Raw genomic sequence first — 10,388 nt, forward strand, 5'->3', positions numbered from 1 at the left:
GAGTTTCATTTTTACTTATCCCTTTGCTTTGATGAAAGGTACCATAAAATCCAGAGCTGGTATTTCTACAACTCAGAATGTATGCTCTGGGCTTTCACCCAGAACTTTCTGTCACCACTGCACATTAACATGGGGTTATATGACATATATCACTTGATATATATCACTAGAAAAGTATTTAAGGACAGTAAGCATAGCCAATAGTCTTGTAAAATGCAGCATCAAATCCCAGACAAATATTTCTACACATGTATACAAATGCATATTTTACATAGTTGTCAACTAGACAAGATCTTTGTCAAGTTTTTTGGTTTTGACCTTTGAGCCATCCCATGAAGCTATTACAAATGGCATACCTACCCTGTATAGGTCTTTTAGGAGTAATTGTGCTGTTTATGGACTCCTGGAGTCAAAGAGCTTAATTCTGTGTCAACTTAGTTTCCTTGGCTGCCTCAGTGGGATGGGAGCCTTATGGGTATTTCTCTTCAGAATGTGTGAGCAGCATAACAATTAGTACTGGCTAGAAAAGAAGCACTCAGTTTCATGAAAGTTGGTGGGATTACTGCATGTGCTTTTTCTCTGTGCTAAATTAAACCTTGAAAAATGCTTTGCACAAGAAAAGTACAGCAACCTCATCAGAAATCATGGTACGATCCCTCACTGATAGAATCTAGCTTTGGTACAGCTCTCACTTGCAGACTCAACTACCACAGCTGTTTAAATTTTTCTATAAATTAAATATGTCTTGAGCAAAAAACACTTTCTTCATATCCTGATTCAGGTAGAATGAATGAGCCTCCCACTCTTCCCACTCTGTGCTTCAAACAATACACTTTGGAATGTGTTTTTCTAATTTGCCAAGGACATCATTTTCTGACATGTATAATAGAAAGGCATAACAAAAATTGGTGAAAGTGATACAAAAGAATGAAGCAACCTGTTTCCCCAAACTGTTCTGGAGCTACTCCACATCTCTCCCCACCAGAGCAGTGTGCTGGTATGTAGGAGGAGATCTCTTGGCATTTTGCCTCGTTCCTTGACAAAATCAATGTGAAAACCCCCAGTTTGTTTTTTTACAAACCCAGCACTTTGGCTAAAGAAAAAAAGGAATTGGGAATTGCAAAATACAAGAAGCAACACAGGTGGCAGCAGGAAATTCTTCAGGAACAGCAAAACTCAGGATGCACCTGTAGAATTGCCAGGCTCTCAAGAGAAGGGGAAGGAGCAGATGGGATGATAACTGAAGAGAGCCAGCAGGGGAAACAAGCACAGAAATGGGAGGAAGGTGCTTGGTCCAAAGAGGGAGAATGTTTTGGACCCTTTGGGATCTTTGTTTACAATGAACAAAGAAAAAAATCAGTAATTGGTGTCTGTTACCCTGTCTGACAGAGAACAGCACTGTCAGTACTGTCCAGGCTCCAGCTGGCAGCAAGCGAGCTCGCACAGACAGCACAGGAGGCTGGGGCTGCTCAGAGAGACAAGGGAGAGGAACCAGGCTGTGCATGTCTGCCTGGAGAATGATCAAGGAATAGCTGTTTCCAAACAGCCCTGCCCTGGACATCAGCTTTAAATACACATCCAGACATATTGTATTAATTTGTAGGGCAGTCAAAGCTGTGGTACAATTCAAAATATTGGAGCTGAAGGACAGATGTTACCACTTCTGAGACTCCTCAGGGTATGTCTCTTCATGTCAGTGCAACTCTAGAGTTGCTTGATTCTGCTGAAATAATATGACTGTTTATACATCACATCCTAGAAAGAAACTATTTAAAATCTGTCATTCCAATGCCATTTCAGCAGAGCACAACATCAATGAAAAATGCAATCAATTAATTCAGGAATCTTAAGCTCTGTTATTGGCCTTGAAAAGCACTTTTCTCTTATGAAGTCACCATAGCCTGGTGGGAAAAAATGTAATATAAAAAAATTTGAGGTAGTTTTCTGTGATATGTCTGGTAGGACTTTCCTGATCAGGTAGATTTTTAGAAAAATTAACATATAGATACATAAAACTTAAATACCTTTACAAAACATCCCTGAACCATTAATTGAAGAAGAATTTCATAGGACAACAGCAAACAGGAGTAACCATCCATATAAACATACCTTACCAGGCAATCAGAAAGATTTTGCAAGTTAATGTGCAGATCAGGAAAATTTAGCACTTACTGATAAAAGATTCCTCCTCAATGCTATAACACAGTATTTGAAGAGGGGAAAATGTAATTTGCTTCCTTTCTTCTTCCAGTTGTGATCTCCCATGTGAAAGTAAGGACATTTGGAAGGACATAAATTAGATAAAATGGAGATTTTATTCTAGGACTCAAGGACTCAGAGTCCACAACTTCTGCTTCACCAAATCCCTAATGGAAATAATTTTAGGGGGAAAGAAACCCCTAATTTCTCCTAACACAGCCATGCTGTAACTCTTTAGCCCAGCTTCCCTTAATCTCATAAATTTCTTCCAAAAATATTGATCTAAGAGGAAGCATTTCTTAAAAATCTTCACAAAATCATGTGGATGGGATCCAGAACCTTGTAAAAGTCTGAATACCACAGGTCTCCATGAGACACTTCTGTATGCTATAGCAACAAATTTTCCAAGACAATATCAGAAAGTTATCCAGAAAGGATAATTTCTTCTACTATCTAGAGAGGATTGTCAAGAAGATTAAGCTATACTCTACTTCAGGCATGCACAGTGGAAAGACAAAGGACAGTGGTCAAACTGTGCAGCAAGAGAAATTCTGATTAAACATTTTTTAAAATCACCATGAGAGTGGCTTCCCAAAGAATTCTTGCCTCTTCATCCATAGAGGTGGAAGAAAAAAAGTGAAGAACTGAAGAACACCTTGAGTAACGAAATATAATCTTATACTTAAAGCCATGATTTGAGCAATTGCTGGGGCCAGATAACCTGCAGACATCATTCAGTGATATTTCAAGTTTTCCAAGAATGGCAATGACTAAATGTCTTCCTTCTGGAAGGGCCTGTCACACACAGTATTTCCTTCTTTTTTATTTCATGACACTACTGCTTAACTGGAAAGACAGCTTATTTTTACAACATCATTAGCCATCCATAACATTTTAGCAGTCATAATGGATGTATTTATTTTAAAACCTGATGCCTAACGTGTTTTATCAAGAACACTTAAGATTCTAATTTAGGCAGCACAAATAATATTCCACAGCATGTTGCATTCACAGTCAACCTTAAGCTACCTGGAGGTTTCCCTTACATGCAATTGACTTCAGCTATTTTCTTCAAGAAAACATTAGCTAGTTTTCCATCTGTATTCAATTCCCTAAATCCCAGTATCTTTGGTGACCTGTCTGATAAAGTTCTTTAGTTCCCCTAGTTAGTCATTAGAAAATATTCTGCAAATCATTATCATGAAATAATGACTTCAGAGAGACACAGCTTGAGGCACCTCTCAAGGACAAGTGGCTTTGCAGTGACATAAGCCTACTTGTCCTTACGACCCTCAGATGTGTCTCCTCTGGGACTTGGATTCAACCTGTGTGTTTAAATGGTCTGTAACTCCATCTTTACTATGAGTAGTAATTTTCTGCCCCAAATGCCTATGTGAGTGTTGTAGGCACAAAAAAGACCATATGAGACATGAGAACAGACCTTACCAGTGAAGAGAATGTTAAGTTTTTGAGTCACCTCTGCATTATCAGTGTTCTTTGAGACTGGGTCACCTACCCTGATCAGCAGTTGCCCCATCTTTTTCTTGGTGTTTGTTCAGCTTTTTGTGTGTCGGTGGAAGCCATTCCTGATGCCTTTACACATCTTACAAATTTTAACTTTGATTTAGGTTTGGCTTTTTTAATGTCTTCCCTGCTTGTCTGTCACACACACACAGGACCAGCTAGAACTCCCCTGGTCCCATAGTTCCTGACTTTGGAGACATCCCGGTGTTGCTTTATCCAGAATGGACCCTTAGAGACACATTCACCCCCTTGCTCCCAAGTCATGTCACCTGCTCCCCATCACTCCCACACCCACATTCACTGCAACCACCAGCACCAGGGACACAGAGCCACTGCTGTACTCACACCCCAGTACACACCTGGGCACACAGACTGGAAAACCATCACCCAGGGAAGAGCTGGGAAGGAGCTGAAGAAGTCAGGACAGACTGGCCCAAACAGACACAGAGCACAGCCAAGTGAGCTGACCAGCCAACTATTCATATGCAGTTGCCCTTTTAAGTCTCTTACCTGTCTTTTTCACCACTCTCCTTCCTCACAATCTACCTAAATCAGTCTTGTCCCACCTTTGCTTCCCCTCCTAAATATCTTAGTATAAGTCTTCTGTGATCATGAACTGTTTTTCTCCTGCATCCCACAAGATATCCCAGGAAGAATATTACATGGTTTCCCCACCCTGCAATTGTCTCTCCAAGGTCCTTTTTGGGCATGCAGATAAGCTTTGTTATGTAATTTAACAGTCTGGGAAATGCTATTCCTCCCAGATTAGTCCACCCCTGCTTCTGCTCTCCCCTTATTCTTTTTTCCAACATTTGAGCTTGGTCAGGAATTCCTGATTTGCCCAACCTGAACTCCTGCCATAGCTTTGACTTCCTGCCCTTTGGAATAGGCTACTCTCATGCTTTGAGATTGTCTTTGAATCAACTTGTTCTCTTGGCCTCCTTTGAAGTTCAGCGTCTCCTGAACATCACATCCTGGGTCACACCCACCAGGTCTCTGGAGAAACCACAGTCATTCAGTCACAGATGTTTCTATCATATCAAACTTAGTGCATTTACACTTCTGTAGCTGTTCTCCTTCATAAGGCCACTTTTCAACATTCCCTAAGCAGTAATTTTTGACCGATAGTCTGTTCTGATCACAAAATTTCCCATCATGCTGATTGACATTTAGAAATAGGCCACTGACTCCATGAGTTTTGAGAAATCTACTACTAGATCATTTCATCCCCCATAAAAGACAGGGGAGCACAACTTCTCTGCTGTACCAGGTCACTGAAAGGCAACCCAGTCACTGGTGGTGCCCAGCACCAGATCTGCCCTGAGAGGTTGGTTTTGCACGTACAAACTGCAGAAGTGGGGCTGAGGCAGAGAGCTGCAGAAGATGGCAAAAGAAACTGCAAGCATGGAGAGGGGACCTTCATGCCCAAGCAGGTCCACTGGGTCCCATGTAACCTTCTTCCCATTTGCAGATCCGACAGGTGTTTGACAGATGGACCAGATCATCCAGTGACTCACACAAGAATAAAATAGCTTTGTGCTGGTGGCACAAGTATTGTATTTGAGAAAGAGGAGGGAAAAAGGATGGGGGAAGGAGACTGGCATGAGCCTGTGCAAATACAGGAGGGTTTTGTCTTGAATCAAGGGTTCTTGTTTTAGATGTTGCTTTGTCACATGCTGTTGTGCTGGCTCTTTCTGGTTCTACAATTCAAAATCGGCGCATCAGCCTTAGTGCAGTCCAGCATTAAACTCTTTATGCGTGTACTTTTCCACATTAGTTACACAGAAAGCAGAAGCACTATCATATTTGTTAGATTTTATCTTTATTGTTATTTCTTTCTTTCCTTATATCCTCAACTTCTTGCTTAGGTTTTGAGAAGCAACTACACCCTGTTTAGCCAGGCTTGCGTGCAGGGTAGTAAAAAGGTCACCAACAAAAGCTACGAGGCACAGTGGTGACATTTGGTCCTCCCACACTCTCCTCATGTGAGAAGGCATAGGAAAAATAGTCAGTTCCAGTTGAGACAGCAGAGTGCATTATTGAGAGGACACAGGCATTTGCTCATCAGCACGGGCTGATCCACTCTCGCTTCCCCACCCAAACCCCTCTGCAGCACATGAAACAAACCAAATCAACTTCCACATGGAAAACAGGCTGCTTGCAAGTGATACAGGGGAAAGACATGGACAGCCCCAGCAACCTGTAGTGGGAAAATTACAAATTTTGGCTCATCTAGAAAATTCATCATGAATTTTCTAGAAATTCATCCTAGAAAATTTCTGAAAATTTTCTAGGATTAATTTCTGTGCCCTAGGTCCAGCAGCTTGAGCCTGTTGCTCTGTGGTCATAGAATCTCAGCATCACTTAGGTTGGAAAGGCTTCTGAGATCATTGAGTCCAACCATTAACCTAACAGGTCAGGTGGGTCTGCTCTTGCCTGCAGCACTCCTTGGAGAACTTGGCATGAAGCAGCCTGGATGAAGTCCCAGTTCCAAACCCAGGGGGGTTAGCCCCAAAACGTACCCTCAGCATGGAGCAATGTGTGTGCATCCACAACTAGATGCAGCAATTGCAGTGATGAGAGCTGGTGTTCTCCTGCCCAAGTGGTAGCATATACAGCTGCAGGCAATGGCAATGATCTGCCCCATACCTCTCCTTCTTCCTAAGAAAGGGTCATACTCATCATGATGACCTTACTTGCAGCAAAAATAAGAATAAAGTGGCCATATTGAGAACACTCAGAGAGTGCATAGTCACATTTGTGACTAATACAGGTATAAGGATTTGGGAAAGTAGTTTAACACCACTTTCTATCCAGCAATTCTTAAATGTAAGGATGCCTATGATCTAATAGCGTTTCTGCTCGCACTGAAAAGTCCTGGGTACTTAAACACAAGTACATTAGCAAGTCCACAAGTGTACACTCAAAGGCAAATACCAATTAAGAAATTACTAATTTACCCAACAAATTAGTTCAGGAGCACCTCCTCACAAAAATTCAGTAGCAGTGAGGCAATGTACCTGCCCCCCCCCCCACACAGAAAGCATTTCTAGTTTTGAGGACTGGTGTACAACTAATTTCTTTACAATTTTTCATAATACTTAGAAGAAGAGTTCAGGACTGATTTAAAAAGAGATTTGAAAAGCTATCACTGTCTAAAATAAAACAGTAAAAATGCAGCTACGTGTCTTTAAACTCAATGACCAGTTTTACATCTACATTACTGATTGCTTCAGTGAGCTACTTAGACACAGGTCAGGTACAAATTAAGTCACCATTTGAAGGAAACAGGGATTCAATGTAGTAGTCCAAAGTTATAAGGTAAATGCAGCAAACCCTCAGCTTTAGTTGCAAGGAGGAAGCTGTGTCTATCTGCACACTTGCTACAGTTTGCTGCAGGGCAGTTGCTGTGTGCTAGCAGAGCCCTGCACTTCATGTACCAACCACACAGGAAACATAGAAAGGCTTATGAACTTTCAAACAACTTCTTTATTCAGCAAGGCACAGAACAAAAGGAGGCAATAGCCTTTCAAAGAATTGAGAAAATGCTGAAGAGGTTAAAATTTTTTCAATATATCATGGAACACTGTAGGATCAGATTAGCTGGCAAAGGTGTGACAACCAGTTACCTATCCATCAGGTAGATTTTATATTGCAGCAAGTGCTGTCACTTATTTAGCACAGCACAGTACTTTGTGTCACTGCTGTTTGCAGCCCTGCAAGTGGGAAGAGAATTTCCTTGAACCTTCCCTTGAGAATTTCCCTTGATTTTACAAAAGAAAGGAGGCCTGTGCAAGCACTTGGTTTGCTTCTCTGTTGCTCTCTCTGTCAGCCTTTTTCATCCTAAATTCTTGCACACTAATTAGCCAGTTTCAACCAGAATCTTAGGTACTGGGCTGCAGAAACCTTCCTTTTGTTGTTTCTGTGAATTGAAGCCACACTATTCTATTCTGAAGAGAGAAATCTCCCTGGTATCTGATCCTTCAAGTTGAACATGCAATGAAGCATTTTGACATCAGAAATAACTTAAAGAATTTACAGGAGAAAATGTAAATAAAGTTGAAATCTGTGTGGAGTGACATAAAGTGATCAAGAGAATATGACAATACTGAAGAAGAAAACTATGTAACATCAACCAGGCAAACAAAAAAGATTTGGGGTTAAGAAGGGAATGCTGATGCTCAGACCAGACCATCTCCAGGCAGCTCATCTGGTAAACAGGAGTATTACATGCCCTGTGTTCCCAGCAGCAGATGTGGCTTTGCAGAAGACACAAATGGGGTACTTTTCATGTGCTTTAGATGGCCACAGCCCAGGTACAGAGATAAGGCACCACTGTCTCTCTGCCAGTCTCTGCCTGCCTGTAGCTCTAGGTTAGGTGCAGTGGGGGCTGCCACCAGGAAAACAGAGAGCAACTGATGGGTGAAATAACTCCTATATACTGCAGGTCATGCACTGGGCCCACAGCACCGCTCACCAGGAAAATTTACATTTTAGGAGTATATACAGAGGAGGTTAAAGAAAGAAGAGCTAATCTGGATGCCCAGACACTGAGTTACAAAGGCTTTTTTTGCAGGAGATGGTGTGTATGATTAGATGACACATATTTTTCACAGCTGTCTCTTTGTGCTAGCTGATTTCCTTGTCCCAGCCCTTTTATCACTTAATTTTCAGTGTTCCTCTCAAACGTTTTCTAAATGTTATAACAGCATTTGCCCTTTGAAACTGGGAAACAGTGAGATTACAGTCACTGCTGTTCCAACAAAATCCAGAAAATATGTAGTTTCTTTAATTATTATGACAGCTTCTGCTCTTTTCAGATCAAGTTCTCTCATTTGTAAGTTCTTCTGAGAAGTAACACCCAGAAATTGCAGGTGTCCACAGTACTGGGAGTGTTTAGTGGCACTGTGGATATTGTGGTTGTTCTGGAAAGATTCAGTCACACCTGCTGCACACCACCTTTTATCAGCAATTTCTGCCATGAAGGATTCTTTCTCTCCTCAGCCATGCTTTGGGATCCAGAACTATCTACATTTGACAGTAAAAGAAGAAAAGGATAATCAAACATTTGAGTGATCAGGCCTTAGGATTAGCTGGAGGATAGTCTTTTATCCCTAACTGATTTTCCTTATAGAATGGAAAAATAAGCACTAGGAAAACAGATCAAGGGGAATAGAGATCCATGAGCCCTTAATTGCAATCATGGGGGAAATTCTAAGTTTGCATTTCAGTAGGGTCCTGTTTACAGAACTAAATTCCTGTGGAATAAAGTCATTCAGCTTAAGGTCATTGGCACTGGGAAAACTTCTCAGGAAATAAGTGAACTCCAGCTCACTTCACAGAGCTAAGAGAATGCAAGGACCTTGCCCTGCTTTTCACCTCTCTTCAGCTCTCCTAATTTCACTTTATCTTCTGTTCTTCCTTCCCATCGCATTCAGGGAATACTGTTTCATCTCTTCTTTGCTGAGGCACTTTTATTATCTTAGTCACACCTCTTGTGGAAATACTCAAGGGCCAGAAAGTTTGTGAGGAGTGATTTGATGCTTGCATTCATGCTGGGAAAGAATCTACCACCTTCTGAAACCCTGGGAGTATGCGCTTTTACTGGTTTTTAGTGCTGTCCACTCAACTCTTCTTGTCCTATTTATTCACCCTCATTAGGCTGCCAAGGCTTGCTGAAAGAAGGCTTGACATTTGCTTGTCATTGACACTCCCTATGCAGTTTGAGGTGTTACAAAATCAGCAGCAAGGACACCTTCCAGAGCCTCTGAGTCTGCACTCACCTTATTTACTTATTTATTCTTGGTGAATCATTGTCATATCTGAAGATAAGAAGAAGGTTACACAAATCAGACTACTGAAAAATAGGAATTTTAAGTTTTAAACCTTTAAATTAACTATTCCATCGTTCCACTCTTAAAGTGACCCTTACACTTAGTGAAGCTATGTGTTTTCAATACCTAGACTAAGCAGAGATTGCAATGTTACTGCATAAACTGCTTAGAATAACTATCTGGTTTTCCCAACATGATATTTTCTTAGTTAATGAAACTAAAATCACAAGTAGAAAACATAGGAAAAAGGAAAAAAGAAAAACAAAACAACACAGCAAAAATATTAATTTCAAAAATTCCTCTTATATTTGTATATAATAAAATAGTTCACAGTTCAGCTGTGAATACCTTGTATTCACATTTACAGGATGCTGAAAATAAAGAACAACCAATGAAGCCTGTCAGAGAAAAGCCACATTGCTTATTGAAAGGAATATGGGGAAGAACTTACTTTATGAGTTAATTCTTACTGAACTGTGTCCTGCAGATCTTCCTGCACTCTGTGCACTCTCAGCAGTGGGGACCACAGGGGGGCCACAAGCAGTGTCATAGAGAGAACACTGTTATTTCTCTTATGAGGAGATGATATTGATAACTGCCTGACCACTTCAGGTCTGGCAGCCTCATGTGTCACTTTAAAACTGAGGTTTCAGTTCTGCAAAGTTCACATAATTTCTGGGAAAATGCAATCAGGAAAACAGGCTCAGCAATACCACTTCCAGTAAAGGCTTTGGTCAAAGCATGCCATTTCTCAAGTCTTTCAGAGCTGCTTAGGACTAGTTGAGATTTGTCACAAATTCCCTTTTTCAAATTCAGTATGTTAAAGACTGA

The sequence above is a fragment of the Lonchura striata genome, chromosome 4 (assembly GCF_046129695.1).
Source record: "Lonchura striata isolate bLonStr1 chromosome 4, bLonStr1.mat, whole genome shotgun sequence".
Classification (NCBI taxonomy): domain Eukaryota; kingdom Metazoa; phylum Chordata; class Aves; order Passeriformes; family Estrildidae; genus Lonchura; species Lonchura striata.